The sequence below is a fragment of the Rhinatrema bivittatum genome, chromosome 2 (assembly GCF_901001135.1).
Source record: "Rhinatrema bivittatum chromosome 2, aRhiBiv1.1, whole genome shotgun sequence".
Taxonomy (NCBI): domain Eukaryota; kingdom Metazoa; phylum Chordata; class Amphibia; order Gymnophiona; family Rhinatrematidae; genus Rhinatrema; species Rhinatrema bivittatum.
In genome coordinates, this window is record NC_042616.1 from 124,025,999 (window position 1) to 124,045,229 (window position 19,231).

The following is a 19,231-nucleotide window of genomic DNA, read 5'->3' on the forward strand; positions in this document are numbered from 1 at the left end:
GGAAAAGGTAAGGATTTTGGTAGGTCTTATTTCTTTCAACAGATACCATAAGCTCCTAATAGCAGAAGGATGGCTGGGAAACACATTGTCAAAGCTGTTACTACTTCTACTGCTGTCCAGACAGATATCCTGATGTACAGTGAGGAACTGGCTCAGTATGAAAGATGTCTGTAGGTAGCAGAACTCAAAAGAGGAAGTGGCAAGACTGAGAAGCCTCTGGGAGAATGAAAACTACATCAGTGAAATGCTTATCAGGGTGGGAAATAAAACTCAAGCAGAGGAAAAGGTGAAACTAGACTGCAAGATAACAGCTGGACCCAGATACTATAGCCACTAAACCCTACTCGGACTCCTATTTTCCTCAAACTGAAAAACATGCTACCCTGGAAGCGAAGGATTAGAAACAGTCCCAGGATGAGGAGGAACAAACTTCCAAGTTGTAAAGCTGCAGGCTAAACAATCTCTGCAGCTAGGAGTTACATGGTTGCAGCGGTGATTGACTGGCTTCTGAGGGGCACAGAAGCATGCATTTGGCATCATGTCTTATTTCCGTACTTCAAGGATAACATGTCGCTGGCACCTGCCTAAGACCTGAAAAAAAAAAAAAATCACTTCTCTGTGTTTTTTTTCAGTAATGCTACCTTTAGTTTTAGCAAAGGGGTAAAACAGGTGGCAGTTTTCTGGCCAAGTTGTCCTTGCTTTCCAGAATTGCTGGACCTGAAGATGGAAGAAACTTTCAGCATTCCAGAATTGGTTGATTTTGTAAGAAGGGCTTTATTCTTCAACCCAGGCCACAGTTTCTAAAACGAACAGCCCAGAGATTGAGACGACATCCCTGAAATATATAACTGCACCATTATCAGTTTTAGGGATAAGGAAGGCTTCTGCCAACAAAACTGCTCATACTATCTGGAGATACTTTGCTCTGTGGTGTAGCTAAACACAGGAATTCAAAAGCTTTGGTTAGCTTTTTCAGAGCAGTTGTTGAAGTCTCTACCTTTTGTTAAAGCTTGAATATTATGTTGTGCTCTTATGTAGTCTCCAGTTGAATCTATGGATTCAAGCTCTCTATTTGTTAAACATTAAGGTAAATAATTTTGTTTAATTTTGCTTAGCTAGGAGATCAAATTGTCAGATTTTTGCACTTGTTTCCACATAAGGTGTTGGTAAGAACTAGTCCAGGTTTTGTTGCTAAAGTTAATTCTTATTTTGACGTTAACCAAGGAACTCTAATGCCTTCTGTGTAGCTAGAGATTAAATGGGTAAAAGTTTATATTTTATGTTTAAAGAGGGCATTAAAGTGTCTTTTTTTGACTGCTGCAACACACTGAACCCGACTATTTCAAAGTATTAGGTGGACGGTAGTATACTCCTGTCACTATACTCTTACCCAACACTCATGGATTTCTACCCATATATTCTATTGAGCATTTAGTCTCTTGTATGATCTTTATCCTGTTGGACTCTCTACCCCCCTGGACATAAGTACCATATCCCCTCCAAGTTGATCCTCCCTATCAGCAATATAATTTATACCTTGATATAGCACTGTCCCATTGGTTATCCTCCTTCTACCAGGTCTCTGTGATGCCAATTATGTCAATCTCATCATTTACTGCTATACACTTTAACTCTCCCATCTTACTTCTTAGACTTCTGGCATACAGACATTTCAAAGTGTGTTTTTTGTTTGTATTAACAACCAGCTTTTTAGTTGATAGGGATAATTTGGAACTTTAGCTCAGGTGATTTTTTACATATAGGCACATGGACTACGTTTGCTTTTATTGGAACCTCTCTGGTATGCCCTAACTCTCCTGTTTCATTAGTATCCTTCAAGGATACATTCCTCCGAACCATGCACTACTGAGTAACTGTCTGCTTTGCCCCTTGTTCTAATTTAAAAGCTGCTCTATCACCTTTTTAAAAGTTAGTGCTAGCAGCTTGGTTCCACTCTGGTTAAGGTAGAGCCCATCCTTTTGGAAAAGTCTCCCCCCTTCCCCAAAGGTTTCCCCAGTTCCTTACAAAACTGAATCCCTCTTCCCTGTACTATCGTCTCATCCACACATTGAAACTTTGGAACTCTGCCTGCCTCTGGGGACTTGCATGTGGAACAGGAAGCATTTCAGAGAATGTCACCTTGGAGGTTCTGGATTTTAGCTTCCTACCTAAAATCCTAAATTTGGCTTCCAGAACCTCTCTCCCACATTTTCCTATGTCATTTGTGCCCACATGTACCACACAGCTGGCTCCTCCCCAGCACTATCTGTAATCTAGGTGACGCGTGAGGTCTGCCACCTTCTCATTAGGCAGCAGCTTACCAGGCAGTCCTCATGTCCACCAGCCACCCTGCTATCTACATGTCTAACAATTGAATCACCAACTATGATGGCCAGCCTAACCCTTCCTTCCTGGGCAGTATCCCTGGGAGACTTGTCCTCTGTGCGAGAGGACAATACATCACCTGGAGGGCAGGTCCTTGCTACAGGATCACTTCCTGCTACACCAGGGTGATGTTCTCCTACTGGGAGACCTTTCTGATCCATGGCAGCACTGGAGCTGCCAGACTTGATTTGGGACTTGGCTACTATGTCTCTGAAGGTCTCATCAATGTACCTCTGTCTGCCTCAGCTCCTTCAAGTCTGCCATTCTAACCTCCAGAGATTGGACTTGTTCCCTGAGAGCCAGGAGCTCTTTGCACAGAGTGCATACATAAAATCTCTCACCAGCGGGTGAAAAAATCATACATGTGACACTCAATGCAAAAGACTGCCTCATTAACTGGATATTTACATGTGATGAGTGCTATTAGCTGCACGCTGGTTTGGACACACTTTTTGGATGCGTTAATCTCCTTATTGCATAAGGGGTTATGGATGCGCGTCCATCTGCAGGTTAATCTGTGCAGTAGCCTGAGAGCAAGGTATTGCATCAGCCTGTAAGTAGGTACTTGAAGCAACGGGAGACAAAGTAACTTGCTTAAAGGTCACAAGAAGTGTCAGTGGGAAAAGTAGGATTTGAACCCTGGTTTCCCTGATTCTCCGCCAGCTGCTCTAACCACTGTGCCACTCTGTCATTGAGTCATTGTGTCAGTTTTTTGATGTTATTGGTCCAATGTAAAATCATTTGCAATGTGAATGCAATTACAGTGGGCCCTTGACTTACGAACTCAATTGGTTCCAGAGGGCTGGTTGTAAGTCAAGACTTTGTTTTCTATAGGAAATAATGGAAAAACCCATAATGCGTTCCAGACCTCTGAAAAGCACCATTTCTACAATAAAAAATGGTTGTATGAGGTCTGTAATTACCAGAAACACCTATACTTCCCTAGTGTACTCACCAAAAAGTTATAAAATGTGCTTAGCCTACCAGAAAAAACAATCCAAGTTTATTTTTCATTTAATTATTTAAAAGTTGGCATCTTTGGTTTGCAGGAAGGGGGGAGGGAAAGCAACATCATCGGGGGATGAAATGGAAGGTGGTTATTGTTCAGAAGGAGAGTCCCATTCCATAAGAACATCGGGAATCTGGCTTTCTGGTGTCCTTTCTCTCCTTGGGGGGAGTCTATAGCTCACTAGGACCTGCTTCTGGCTCACCTGGTCTCAACCTTTTCGCAACTAAAAACTGGTCTAAGGTTGTCTTTCTGTCTTTTCTTCAACACTGTTCTGTAGTATGACATAACATTATCATTAAGCAAGTGAATGCAATGATTGGCTTTTCCTCTGTCTGGGTGGGTCTTCTCTACAAATGTTTGTAGCTCTATTCATTTTTTCAGGGTTTCCTTAATTCCAGAAGAGGAAATTTGCTGTAGTGATTGTTGATCCTCCTCCTCTTCAGTAAGCTCCTCTGCTGCCATTCTCTGTTGCTCAGCCAGAAGTTGCTGAAGTTCCTCTGTAGACAATTCCTCTGAGTGTTCCTCCACCAGTTCCTCAACATCAGCACTTGTCTACCTGCAAGCCTATGGACTCTGCTATAGTGACAGTGTCATTAACCACAGGGTCAGTTGCAGGGTCTGGCTCCTCTTCTATAATTTTAGGCCACACTTTCTTCCAGGCAGATCTCAATGTCCTTTGAGAGACATTGGCCCAGGATTTCTCTATTAACCCCACACATGAAAGGATGCTGTAATGTTCTTTCCAGAATTCTTTAAGGGTTAAATCCGTATCTGAAACCATCTGGAAGCACTTCTGGAACAGTTTCCTGATGTATAGCTTCTTAAAGTTAGCTATGACCTGCTGGTCCATAGGCTGCAGTAGAGGAGTTGTTAGGTGGGAGGAATTCTACTGTGAGCCATGGGAATTCTTCAGCCAACTCGTTTTCCAAGACTCGCAGGTGAGCAGGAACACTGTCCATGATGAGGAGAGCCTTGAGTGGTAATCCTTTGTCCTCAAGATATTTCTATACAGTAGGACAGAAAACCTCCCTGATCCACTCAAGAAAAAGGACTCTTGTTACCCAGGCTTTTCTTTTAGATCTCCACATGACACCTAACCTATTCTTCATGACATTCTGTTTTCTGAACACTCTTGGGGTCTGAGTGATAAACCAAGAGAAGCTTTATCTTGAGGTCACCACTCGCATTGGCACATAGCATTAAGGTTAGCCTATCCTTCATTGGCTTGTGACCTGGCATTTTCTTCTCTTCCTGGGTAATGTATGTTCTCTTGGGCATTTTCTTCCAGAAAATTCCAGTTTCATCACAGTTGAAAACTTGCTGACAGGAAAAGCCATTTCTCTGTGTCATTATTTCAAAGTGGGGTATGTAATTTTCAGCAGCCTTTCTATCAGAACTGGTAGCTTCACCATGCCTAGCTATGCTATGAACCCCCAGTTCTTACTTTAAAATTGTGAAACCACCCCTTATTGGCACAAAATATTTCACCATTTTCACTTGTTGATGGCTTATCCTTTATATCTGCATTATAGCCCTAGCTTTTTCACAAATTAGACCCTCAGGCAATCACCTGCCATCATCTAGCAATAGGCTTTCTACCTCTTCTATCACAGTTGATCGTGACTTACAAATTTGAGTGATACCTCTAGCCACACTAACTTCCTTGTACAAATCTTCTCTTTGTAAGATTGTCGAAATGGTGGATTTTGACATTCTGTATATGACGGCGAGATGGGTCACTCGAACGCCACTCTCAAATTTCTGCACAATTTCCTTCTTCTCAATTGTGATTGCTTTCTTTATTTTTTGGGCCATTTTGAACTCTTTTTTGATAAAAGTACTGTTCTGCAGGAGAAAAAAAGAAAAGAAACCTAACAGAAAAAACACCAACCCCAGATACACTTTTTTTTCTTCTTACCAACCGCTTCTGAGCATATTACTGTACCTTGTCAGCTGAGTGATGTCCCCCGATGCTGTTTGCTGAAATTGCGTGCCGGGTCTGCCCACATGCGCCTGGGATGGACCAGTCCCATTAGTAGAAGCAGCAACAGTAACCAGCCATCCCTGTAGAAGTCCCGCCCTCCAAGTCCAAAAAAATGTGATACACAGCCAAATTCGCGAAAAAAAACCCAAAAACCCACACGTACGTGGCAGGGGTCGTAACTCAAAATTTGGTCATAACTCGAAACCGAAAATTATGGTCATAACTCGAATTTTGTTCGTAAGTCAAACCCTGACATGTTGATCGTAACCCAAGCTGTTCGTAAGTCAAGGGCCCACTTTAACTTGATTGTGTAGTTAACTACTGCCAGTTAGTTGCACAATCCAGTTATGCATGCAGAACTGTTATTGCCAACCATCTACATGAATAAAATTATGGACATACCTCAATAACACACATACCTGTGTACTTAGTAGGCATTCCATCAGGTATTAGGTTAGATCGGTGATGGCAACAAAGAGCATAGTTTTGAATATTCAAAACTACATGTGGATTTGCCGCCCCCAAAAATGTATCTGGCTAGAAAGCAGGTGCAAATTTGTGTGGGTATTTTTGAGAAGGACAATTTATCAAAGCAACCCTACTGATGTAGTTTTGCTGTGTAAGGTACATACAACAGAGAGTCTATATTACAACCCCCACCACGAGTAATAACTCATAAATCCTTACATGGGGTAATAGCAATATTACATATTACACAAATTATAAATACATTAATCCATTCAAACATGCATGTACGAATGAAACTTTACTATATTTATTATTACAAATTAGAATAGTCTTAATTTATGTATGTGAATGTATACTTTATCCTCCATATATTATAAAATCACTATTTTCATAATAGCTGTTTGTAAATCATTAACCTTCATTTACCCATCATTCATACACATTCATTCAACAACCCCATATTAAAACCACATAAGTATTCCCCATAACACAATACTATATCCCCATACCTAATTAATATGGGGTTGTTGAATGAATGTGTATGATGGGTAAATGGTTACTGATTTACAAACAACTATTATGAAAATAGTGATTTCCTAGCGTGTAGCAGATGGACTCAAAACAAGTGGGTATAGCGTGCTCGTGCTAGCAGTTGGAGACTGATTTGATGTCAGCACGGGTACATATACCCCCACAGGAAGTGCAGCAATTCAGTAATTTCCGTCTCCAAAGCAGTTTGGAGCTACCTCACGCTCGCTGAGCGTGTTTCCAAATTCTACACGACTAAATGCCTAGAAGAAGCCTACCTGAAGACGAACCCCGCACTCCTGCGGTGATACCACTCTGTCCCTCCCCCAGTTGAGTTTCCCGAGGTGATTTCCGTGGTCCCTCGGAGGTAAGTGCCTCGGTCCGGTGGCCGAATCGCAGCAGGGACCTAGCCCCCGAGTGTGAAGGGCTCGGCCTAGAGGCAGCCTCGGTCCTGGCGTGGACTTCGCCCCCAAGCGGACGAGTTCGGGCGCGGCCCAGAGGCAGCGGGTGCACTTCCTCGAGCGCAGCGGTGAAGGTACTCACCCTCTCCCCCTGCAGCCGGAGACCGCCCGGGTTGCAACCGGGAAGCGCCGAAGACAAGGTAAGGCGTACATCTTTTCTTGTTGGTCTCCGAGGAAGTGAGGATTCGCAGAGCTGCCACGGAGGTTGCCATTTGCCTGCCTGGTTCGTCACCACGCGTTGGGCGCACGTTGTTGGGCGCACAACTGTTAGACGCGCGTTCATAAGCGCCCGCTGATAAGCGTCTGTTCGTAGACGCACATGGGAGCGTAAGAGAGCCCATGCATCGGCGGAGCCGGCACCTCCAGCATCGGGCGTAAGCCTCTGCTCGGCATGCAACCTCAGAGCCACACAGGGCGAGGAAGCAGACTCCCTATGTGCCCAATGTGAAGAGGCCCTGGGACTTCCAGGCCAGGACCGGTCGCAGCCCAGCATACTTGACAGTTCCTCAGGGAACACCCCGGACCTAGCAGGCAGCGGTGAGCAGCCGGGGAACCCGAGTGACCTGGTACCCCTCAGACCAGATCCTGCTTCGCTCTCCTGGGTGGATTTATTCAAGGGGATTCATGCCTTTGTCACAATGCAGGCTGCTCCCTGAGCGGGTCCATACGTACCGGATGACCCGGCCCCGGGGCATTCAAGGCCTAGGCACGGCCACTCGCCACCCGGAACCCCCACTTATGGGGATTTAGATTACCCTGAGGAAGACGACGAGTTCCCCGAGGAGGGAGAACTTCCCTCTGGGATTGAACCATGTCGGACCATGAGGCGCTTCTTTCTGAGAAGGGATCTCCCAGGCCTGATCTCTCAATGCCTGTCAGAGCTGGCTATCCCGGGCCATGACGCCCCAGGGGAACCTAGAATGAACCCTCTGTTAGAGGGCCTGCGCCAAACGTCTCACCATTTTCCCCTCCTACAAGCAGCCCAGCAGCTAATCGATCTGGAATGGAATACGCCGGAGGCCTCTTTCAAAGGGGGTTGGGCCTTGGCTGGCATGTACCCCTTAGACCCGGCAACCAAGGAGAAGCTGGCGTGCCCCCAGGTAGATGCCATAGTTAGCGCAATTGTGAAGCACACCACCATTCCGGTGGAGGGGGGGATGGCCCTCAGGGATACACATGACCGGCGCATGGACACAATTCTGAAACAAGCCTTTGAGGTGGCAGCCCTGTCCCTACGAATTGCGACCTTCTGCACCGTGGTGACACGTTCCTGTTTATCACAGGCTAGGAACCACACCCCGGGAGAGGAAATGGAATCAACTCTCTCGTTCCTCACTGATGCAGTCTCCAACTTAGTCCGTACGGCAGCCAAGGGAGTGTCATCCTCAGTGGCAGCCAGGAGACAGCTCTGGCTATGTAATTGGTTGGCCGACTCATCCTCCAAGACACGCTTCACGAGAATGCCCTTCGAGGGATCCCTCCTGTTCGGCAGCGACCTTGAGAAACTGGCCAATAAATGGGGCGCCTCTCCATTACCTCGTCTACCAGAAGACCAGTCAAGGAGGAACCAGCGCCCCTTTCCTAGACCATCCAGAGGTAGAACCTCTCAGCGCTTCAACCCTTACAGGACTCACTACCAAGCACCTCGTTCGCAGGCCAGGAACCAGTCCTTTCGGCCTAAGCATAACAAGAGGGGAACCGGCTCGGGTTCAGGTCCCGGCCGTACCCCACAATGACAATCAGCCGACCCATCTGGGGGTAGCGGCCATAGGGGGCAGGCTATCCCTCTTCTACCACAGGTGGGTCAAGATTACCTCTGATCAGAGGGTCCTCGCCATCATCCGAGAAGGGTATTACCTGGATTTTCTTCGTCTTCCGCCGGACAAGTTTGTGGAATCTCCTTGTTCGCCCATCAAGAGGACGGCCCTAGAAGTTACTTTGCGGAGGCTCCTGTCCCTAAAGGCCATAATCCCAGTGCCTGCAAGGGAGATGAATTCTGGGCATTATTCCATTTATTTCATCGTGCCCAAGAAGGAGGGCACTTTCTGGCCCGTCCTGGACCTCAAGGCAGTCAACCATTACCTACGGGTCCCCAGCTTTCGCATGGAAACTCTGCAGTCTGTCAAAAATTCAGTACAGCCAGGGGAGTTTCTCACATCCCTAGATCTGTCGGAAGCCTACCTGCATATCCCAATCCATCGGGAGCATCAGCGCTATTTACGCTTCAAGGTCCTGGACCACCACTTCCAGTTCCGAACTTTACCCTTTGGGTTAGCCACCGCGCCGCGGACCTTTACCAAGGTCATAGTAGTAGTAGCAGCGTCCCTCAGGAAGGAGGGAATCCTCGTCCATCCCTACCTGGACGATTAGCTGATCCGGGCGAAATCACCGGAGGAGAGCCACCAGGCAACCAACAGAGTTATAGCTCTTCTGGAAAGCCTAGGATGGGTTGTAAACTTGAACAAGAGTTCCCTACAGCCTTCTCAGTCGCTGGAATACCTAGGAGTCTGGTTCGACACCCAGGAAGACAAGGTCAGTCTGACCTCCAAGAGGAGATCAAAGCTCCGGAATAGTCTGCTGGCCCTGCTGAGCGCCACCCGACCCACAGCTTGGGATTACTTACAGGTCCTCGGCCTTATGGCATCCACTCTGGAGGTGATACCATGGGCGCGGGCTCATATGAGACCATTACAACGCTCCCTCCTATCTCAGTGGAGCCCACGATCACAGAACTACACCGTACACCTATCTCTACCAGCCAGAGTACGGAATCAGCTACGGTGGTGGTTGCAGCCCAGCCACATGAGCCGGGGGTCAAGAATGTCCTCCCCAGCTTGGACCCTGTTCACTACAGATGCCAGCCTGAACGGATGAGGAGCGCACTGCGAAGGACTCACCGCCCAAGGGCGGTGGAACAGAGAAGAGTCAGGATGGAACATCAACCGACTAGAGCCACGAGCAGTCAGGCTAGCGTGCCTGCGATTTGCCCACAGACTTCGCAACAGAGCGGTCAGAGTGATGTCAGACAACGCCACCACAATGGCATACATCAACCGAGAGGGCGGAACCAGAAGCCAACAGGTATCCCTAGAAATAGCCCCTCTGATGACTTGGGCGGAAGCAAATCTCCAGGACATCTCCGCCGTCCACATCGCCGGGAAGGACAACACCACGGCAGACTTCCTCAGCAGAGAAAGCCTAAACCCAGGGGAATGGCAGCTGTCACCCACAGCTTTCCAGATGATTGTGGATCAGTGGGGGACTCCAGGCAAGGACCTACTAGCGGACAGGTCCAACGCGCAAGTACCCAGATACTTCAGTCGCAGGCGTGATCTTCTCTCCCATGGGATCGATGCTCTGGTACAGCCATGGCCTCAGGGGATCCTGCTATATGCCTTTCCTCCATGGCCCCTGCTGGGCGCCATTATACACAAGATTCAGCGGCACAGAGGCTTGGTTCTTCTAGTGGCCCCAGACTGGCCAAGAAGACCCTGGTACGCAGACATGAGAAGACTACTGGCAGGGAATCCACTACCCCTGCCTCCACACAGGGACCTGCTGCGGCAAGGTCCCATCCTCCACGAGGATCCAGCTCAATTCTCTCTTACGGTCTGGCCATTGAGAGGGCTAGACTGAAGAAAAGAGGATACTCGGGTCCGGTAATAGATACACTCCTCCGAGCACGCAAGTTCTCCACATCGCTAACTTATTATAAGGATCTGGAAAGTATTTGAAGCCTGGTGCGAAACTCATGGCACCAATCCACATGCCGCTAAGATCCCTATCATTTTGGATTTCCTGCAAGATGGACTTCAGAAGGGTCTGTCCCTCAACTCCATCAAGGATCAGGTAGCAGCGCTATCCTGCTACGGTCCCCGGAGTGACGGCAACAGCATCGCCACACACCCAGACGTTTCACGTTTCCTGAAAGGAGTCAAATACATTCGCCCGCCACTGAAGTGGCCGGTGCCCCTATGGACCCTCAACCTAGTGTTGGAATTTGTAGCGGGACCCGCCTTCAGGCCCCTTCGAGGCCTGTCCCTCCGTTTGTTAACCTTGAAGATGGTGTTCCTGCTGGCCGTATGCTCAGCACACCGCATCTCAGAGCTACAAGCGCTGTCCTGCCGTGATCCGTTTCTCAGAATCACTCCAGAGGCTATCCATCTTCGCACGGTTCCTTCCTTCTTACCCAAAGTAGTCTCACACTTCCACCTCAACCAAACCATATCCTAGCCGACCACGGAAGGTTTGAAGAAGATGGAAGAAGGTCGAATATTACGCCATCTCGACATCGGCAGGCTGCTGTCCAGATACCTGGAAATGTCGGAAGCAGTTCGAAAGCGTCCCTCAGGAAGGAGCGGGAAGAAGCAAGGAGAAGCGGCCTCACGGGCAACCATCGCCCGCTGGATCAAAGAAGTTATCAAGGCAGCCTACATAGAAGCGGGGAAACCGCCACCTCTACATGTCAAGGCTCACTCTACCAGAGCGCAAGCGGCCTCTTGGGCAGAAACTAGGATGCTGTCTCCTGCAGAGATATGTAAAGCAGCGACGTGGTCCTCCCTCCATACCTTCTCCAGATTCTACCGTCTGGACATACAGGCCAGGGAAGACACGGCATTTGCGAGGGCAATCCTGAACGGATCTTGGGCAGCCTCCCACCCAGTCCAGGAGTAGCTTTTGTACATCCCACTTGTTTTGAGTCCATCTGCTACACGCTAGGAAATGTAGAGATTACTTACCTGATAATCTCGTTTTCCTTAGTGTATGCAGATGGACTCAGCATCCCGCCCGGCTGCCGGTACACATGGGGATTCGCCGACTCAGGGTAAGCCATGTTTCCTTATATGGGGCATCCACCCTGCTGGGTGTCGATGCCTTCCGGTTGAGAACACTGGCGGTCTCCAGCTACTATCAATTGGTCAGGGTAATCCTGTTCATTTAATCGATCGGTCAGTTACACATATATCCATACAGCTTTTGCAAGGCAGATTACTGAATTGCTGCACTTCCTGTGGGGGTATATGTACCCGTGCTGACGTCAGATCCGTCTCCAACTGCTAGCACGAGCACGCTATACCCACTTTGAGTCCATCTGCATACACTAAGGAAAACGAGATTATCAGGTAAGTAATCCCTACATTTTATGATATGGAGATAATTTATGTATGTGAATGTATACTTTAAGACTATTCTAGCTTGTAATAATATAATATTTAATTCTTTTATGTATGTTTGAATGGATTAATGTATTTATAATTTGGTGTAAAATGTAATATTGCTATTACACCCATGTAAGGATTTGAGTAGTTTTGCTCTGGTCATTGGTGCAAACTCCATAGGTAAAAGTACTAGTGGAGTTTGTACCAGTATGCCCAGTTTTAATTTACCCCATTATGTAGTCTTTAAAAATGCTAAATCGAACCTTTGTGAGAAAAATTACATAAATACTATAACCCAATTTCTCATGTTTTTCATTGGACTATAAAAAATATGATTATTCCAGCGACCATCATAAAGCACAGGGTCCAAAGAATTCACTAGGTATCCTTTAAGAGCAAGGCAGCTTCTAAAGTGCTTAAAGTATAATCATCAGTCGCTTGGAAATACTATTTTGACAGCTTCAAACTCACCGCATAGAAAGGACGGTATACACACAGCAGTGCTGGTCATTCTCAAGATCGAGTTGCTGAGCCGCGAGCTCCCAAGATCAAGGAGTTGAGCCGCAAGCAACAACGGTACACACAGTGTCAAATAAAGCCAGCTGGACCCCTGAGGAAGGAAATCATTCCGAAACCCTGCAGAGTTGGGTGTTTTTACAAGCAGGCATTGGGAAAAAACCTTTAGAGGATATTGTAATTTTGGCATAAATAGATTGCCCTTTCATTCCAGCAATAAGCTGCATTCAACGTTCAACAGAGAAACATTCACTCATACAGCTAAGTACTTTAAAATCATTTTTACAGCCTAGTACTGCTTATAATTCATGTATGGGAGACTTATGCTCAAATACAAAATATTTCCAAGCGACTAATTATACTTTTTTAAGCACTTTAGAAGCTGCCTTGCTCTTAAAGGGTACCTAGTGAATTCTTTAGACCCTGTGCTTTATGATGATCGCTGGAATATTCATATTTTTTATAGGCTAATGAAAAACGTGAGAAATTGGGTTATAGTCTTTAAAAATGCAAAATTATGCGCTGCCTGACTTAACGTATGGCATCTAAAATGGTGTAACTGTACCTGATTTATGTTCCGTAATCCAGTGAGGTTAAGTTATACCAGGATAAAATTATCCAGGAAACTTTATCGGGGATTTTTCACGGGACTTAGCTGGGTTAATATGCTGAATATTCTCGGATAATGTTATCCAACTATATTTAGGATGGCATTTTCATTGACTAGACTTAACTCAGCTAAATTTTATCTGGCAAGTGCTGAATATCAGTGCTAGTTGGATACATTTTGGTCATGCCTCTGGAATTCTCCCTGCCTGTCTTTAACTGGCTAAGTTTTAGCTAGGAGTAATAACTTGCCTGGGTAAAATTTTGCTAGTGAAGAGGGTGGGAATTTCAAAACATGGGGTTTGTCCAGTAACTTATGTCAGCCGGCTAAACCCTTTTGAATATCTACATCTCTTTTTAATCTGATCTAAAGTGACTCTCTTGTTTACAAAAATAGGTGGAAGTGAATGTTTAAAAGCCAATGCAAAATCATGTGGAGAATGTATACAAGCAGGCCCAAACTGTGGTTGGTGCACAAAGTCGGTGAGTATTTCTGTGGAAACTTCTTTGCTTACATAGAATTTTCTTTTTCAGCTTTTCTTCTCTCAAAAAAAAAAAACAAAAACCCCAACAAAGCCACTACTCACCACTGAACCTTCAAAAGTGTGTGCTGCCAGCAGACCAGCATTCTGAGAGGGTGGAGAAATGTGCGCACACAGCAAAAATAACTTAAAATTTAATTTGGGCTTGCATTTAGCCAGTAAATTGATGGAATGCCATTGGATAAATGGAAGCCTAAACCATAGCCATTTTCAATTTATTTCTCCTGTAGTGTGCTCATTTTATTGCTAGCCATTCCTTATCTCTGTTCCCTCTAAGCTATGTGCTTGTGTGCACATGGCAAAACAGTATGCACAAGAAATCCTAATATTTGTATTATAATGGCTTATAGTGCACAAATTTGAACTCTGTATTATAGAAACATAGAAATGACGGCAGAAGAAGACCAAACGGCCCATCCATTCTGCCCAGCAAGCTTTCACACTTTTTTTTTTCTCATACTTATGTTACTCTTGGCCCTTAGTAACCTTTTGGTTCTATTTCCCTTCCACCCCCGCCATTAATGTAGAGAGCAGTGTTGGAACTGCATCTAAGTGAAATAGCTTAGTTAGGGGTAGTAACCGCTGCAATAAGCAAGCTACACCCATGCTTATTTGTTTACCCAGACTATGTAATTCAGTCTTTGGTGGTTGTCTGTATAGATCCCCTTTTCTTCATTTCTCCCCTGCTGTTGAAGCAGAGAGCTATGCTGGATATGCGTGAAGTATGAGACTTTCTCCCCTGCTGTTGGATATGCATTGAAAGTGAAGTATCAGGCTTATTTGGTTTGGGGTAGTAACTGCTGTTAAGCAAGCTACTCCCCTCTTTTTTGTGAATGCGGATCCTTTTTTCCACATTTCCTCTTGCTGTTGAAGCTTAGAGCAATGTTGGAGTCGCATTAACCATGTGTATGTTTATTGAATAAGGGTATTATCTCCAGGTAGTAGCCGTCATTCCCATGAGCCACCCACTCTTCATTCACGTCCTCTAGACTTTATGGATCCACGGTGTTTATCCCACGCCCCTTTGAAGTCCTTCACAGTTCTGGTCATTATAAAACAATTGCCCAAAATTTTTTTTTTTGTGCATGTAACCTTTCAAAAATTAGAAGGAACATTGCTTGCTATAGTGCTTTTTCACTTAAAAAAAAAACAAAAAAAAAACGATGGAAAACACCAAAAAATGTCTATGCGTAGTCCTATTTCTCAGCCATTTCTTCCTTGCCTCTCACAGGGATGTACATGGAATATACATTGGGCCCAAGCTGTCAAATAAGCCATGCAGGCTCTATTGTTGCAGAAGTACTGCAGCAAATAGGGAGGATAGGAGACCTAAGAAAGGGTGTTGTTGACCTTTAAAAGCACTGAGCCAACTTGAGCCATGAAACTGTCATTGAGGTTGGGGGAAGAAATAAATCTACTCTTAGATCTTGGTCCATACCCCAAACCAGCTATCAGATTGTCTGTTTCAGATACTCAATTTCTGCTTCCAGACTTCTAAATGTGGCTCCTGTTTGACTTGCCACTCATTTCACAATCGGGACTCATGTGGGAAACTTGTCTGATTAAATAGTTAAGCAATGTGCTTTTTTGGGGCCATGCTAGTCACAAATAAGCTTGCCTTGATAAGCAGGTCTCCTTTTTAACCCTTCCTTCTTGGTAGATAAGTACTGTTGGAGTCCATAGGTTAGAGAAAGGACGTTCACTGTTCATTGCTACTATTGGGCTGTCATGAGTAACAGGAAGAGCCTGCTAAAACTGATCGGGAGCTCAATGAGAACCATTCAGTCAATAGTGTCTCCTAGTGCTTTGAATTATATTGCTACATCTCTCCCATCCTTAAAGACCTCCACTGGCTGCCAATCCACTACAGAATCATTCATAAGTCCATTACCACTATCTATAAAGCCATCCATAACCATGTTCCACTCAACCTTCAAATCACATTCAGAAAATATACCTCCTCCAGACCCATCAGAGAAGCTTAGAGAGTCACTATGTGTACCCCATGCCAAAACCTCTCATCATATAACATTTAGAGACCGGGCTTTCTCTACAGCAGGACCTTCTCTATGGAACTCCATTCCACTGGACCTTCGTCAAGAACCGTGTCTTCCAACATTCAGAAAATGGCTTAAGATGTGGTTGTTCAAGCCTTTCCAGACCCCAACTGAACCTCAATTCAACGACAACCACAATCAGACATTCCTGGAAAATTGTAAATAATTGCTCTCTGTTAAATTCCTTTAGACTTTCCTCCTCCCAGTTTTGAACTCCCTTGTTTTACTGTATCTTCAGAATTTTCTCTTTTCACTTGTTACAGTTTTTTAGTTTATTCATTTATATTTTACACCCCCTGTTAAGTATCACATCATGCTGGTTTATATTTATCTTGAATGCCGGTATAGAAAAGCGCTAAATAAATAATAAATAAAGCTATCTTGGATCCTGTTGAGGGATGACTTCCTTCTGAGTCAGAGAGCAGATAAACAGATAAGTGCCATTCATTTCAGAGAGAACTGAGAGTGGAGACTGTTTTTCTCGATTAATGCTAAAGAGCCCAGAGAAAGGAGAAGCTATACTTCTAATTTTAATCTGCTAACACTGCATCTGACTGCATACCCTTTTTCTTGAGGCCAGAGAGTGACTGGGAACCTCACTAAGGAGCTTCCCGGAGCTGAGAGAGAGGAGACTCTTGCAGCGTGCGCCTAGGGCTTGAGAGAACGGTAAGCTGAACCGCCGAGGAGAAAAAGCAGGAGGTTAGGTGCATCTGCAGCCACAATTACTGCTGCTTTGGTGGGAAGAGGGAGGAGAGAAAAATTGAGCTACTGTGGTGAGGTGAGAAAATGGCAGGAGAGAGCAATTGACCTATCGAAGTGAGAAAAGGGAGGAAAAAGCCACAGCTCCAGTTATTGTAGAGGGTGGAATGGGCTGTGAGTAGTGGTTTATCCCCATCTGATGAATCCACAGTCTCCACCTTAGATCACCTCCTGATTGAACTGGCTGAGGACGCCACCACCAAATGAAATCTCAACCTGAAATCACCACCTGATTTAATCGACACCAACATGAAGTCTCCATCTGAAATCTCTACCTAATTAAGCCATCACACCACTACATGAAGACACCATAATATATCCTATCACTAGAAACCAACTGATCTTATCCGCTCCGGTTTCTCCCACTTTTTATCCCCCACTGGATGACTGCCCAAGGTTAATATTGTTGTGCTGGGATACCTCCTGAGGACTCAGTTTTGCTACTACCTCTGAGACATCACAGTCAAACATGGATTCAAAAATCAAAATAGATCCAATAACAGGTAACGGAAAGAATGGTGCCCTAAAAAAACAACAAAAACTTAACAAGGTTGATAAATTTCTATGATGTACGACAAACTCCAAAAACCAAAACATCAAACTTACATGCTGTTCACCATACCACTACTGAACGCTCAATCAATTAAAAAAAAATCCCACTTATCAAGGATGATATTGATGAACAATCTCCTACAATACTTTGCATAACTGAAATCTGGCTTATTGACAAGGACACTGGTTTAAAAGTACTATTATCTCATCCTAGTTACGATCTATTCCATATACCACGACACACAAAAAAAAGTGGAGGCCTATTGATGTGAAAAAGAGCTCTAACACTGAAGAAAATAAAATTCCCTGTACATACCAGGATCATTCCAGACGGTGGGTTATGTTCCATGTCCAGCAGATGGAGTCACAACACAAAATTCCCAGGGGAGGAACCATATAACCACGCCTCCCCTGTAACAGCTCTCAGTAACGTTCTGACTCCAGCAGATGTGAGCAGGGGACTTGTGGTCCCCAGCTTGTTAGCTTAGGGCTATCTCCTCAGGGGGATCAAGTTTAAAAAAAAAAATAAAAAAATAGGAAGTTTTAAATTTACTTTAGGTCACTTTGCTAAGGCTCCTCTTACAGCAGAGGGAGAGCTCTCAGCTGGTGCTGTCTCATCGCTCTCTAGCCTGGTGACTTGCTGACAGGCTGTTGCCTGTTTTTCTTTCTTTCTTTTCTTATTTTCCTCACTGAGGGCTCAGTTGGGGTAAGTGTATTTTTGTTTCATCTTTTTCAGCAGAAGACTGCAATTTTTTGGACTTCGTTCCGCTCGCTGAGGTGAAAGTCGGTAGTGCCGGCCTCTCCCTCCTGACCCAGGTTTTCCCCCCTCCCTCTTGGGGAGCGACCGACGTCCCGACCTGTGGCCCCGCGAAGCACCATTCCCCAGGGCCGCCTGCTGTCGGGAGGTTAATTCCCCATCAGTTCTTCTTCAGGTCGGTGGGGGACCGCGGCAAGCGCCGTTGCTGGGTCGGCGCTCATTTTAGGCGCGAGCCTCCCCTCCCTCTCTCTCTCTCCCTGCGGCGATGCAGTCCGCGGCGCCTTGTGAGGGCTCCGACAGGGTCGGATTATTTCCTGAAGAGGGTCTGTGCTCTGGCGGTTTCCCCAAGGGGGAATATGCGCCAGCTTCTAACAAGGACGTTCGAGCTGCAGTCTGCGGGGGAAGGAAGCGCCAGGCCCCGCTCCCTCTCAATGCGGGAGTGGCGGCCATTTTGTTGCAAGATTCTGATGCCGTGCTTTCTGAGGAGGACACTGTTAATCTGTTCCCCACTTCTAGGCCCGTTTTGGACTCTTACTCAGTCTAATCCTGGTAGGCAGAGGGGGGATCCCCCGGGGAGTGACCCCCAGGATGCCAGGCCTTTTCCCCTGAATTCATAGTCCTGATGCACAGAGCTTTTCTTCAGAGCAGAGACATGACCTTTGGGACCTGGGGACCCTCTCCCCCCAAGATACCATGTCCCACCCCCCTCCTGGGTGGGACCCTCCCTCAGGCTCGCCCCCCTTTAGTAGGCAGGGGAGCGGGGACATCTCGTGGTCCTACCGGGACACCATCGATAATACAGACCTAGTCGGGGGAAGGACAATCCCAGGACCCTGATGTGGACGACCCCACCTTGGCGGCCCAGGTGAGGGCGACGACCCTAGGGTCCTCCGCATCTTCCAAGCGGCGGAGTTAGATGACCTCATTCCCTACATCCTCCAGGAAATGGATATTGATCCCCCTCCGGAACCTGTGGGGCCTGACCCGGCTCTCAAGAAGGGGGGACCCCCTCCTAGCAGGACTGCGGCCTCTAGCCAAGTCTTTTCCCACTCATCACAAGATCTTGCAGTTGATCACTCGGGAATGGGATTCCCCGGAGGCCAACCTTAGGGTCGGTAGAGCCATGGAAAAATTGTATCCTCTGCTGGCCGATTTTTTGGAAATTCTCAAAGTTCCCGCCGTAGATTCTGCAGTATCAGCGGTCACAAAGCATACCACTATTCCTGTCACTGGAGGGACGGCGTTGCAGGATATGCAGGATCGGAAGCTGCAGGTTTACCTCAAGCGTATCTTTGAGGTCTCGTTCTTGGGGATGCGGGCGGCTATCTGCAGTTCCCTCGCACAGCGAGCAGGTCTTCGGTGGGTGCAGCAGCTTCTCACCTCCCAGTCCTTACCTGACGCTGAGGCTCACCAGGCGGATAGACTGGAAGCCGTGGTTGCCTATGGAG

General features: G+C 46.3%; 1 protein-coding gene across 3 annotated transcripts in view; it reads left to right on the top strand.

Moving 5' to 3' along the window:
• Positions 1 to 19,231, top strand: part of ITGB1 (integrin subunit beta 1) — a 229,203-nt gene that overhangs the window by 74,496 nt on the left and 135,476 nt on the right. For all 3 annotated transcript variants that reach the window (XM_029588582.1, XM_029588585.1, XM_029588584.1), the window contains one exon: positions 13,514 to 13,599. The gene's annotated coding sequence lies outside the window, so the exon portion shown is untranslated. The remainder of the gene's footprint in view (positions 1 to 13,513; positions 13,600 to 19,231) is intronic.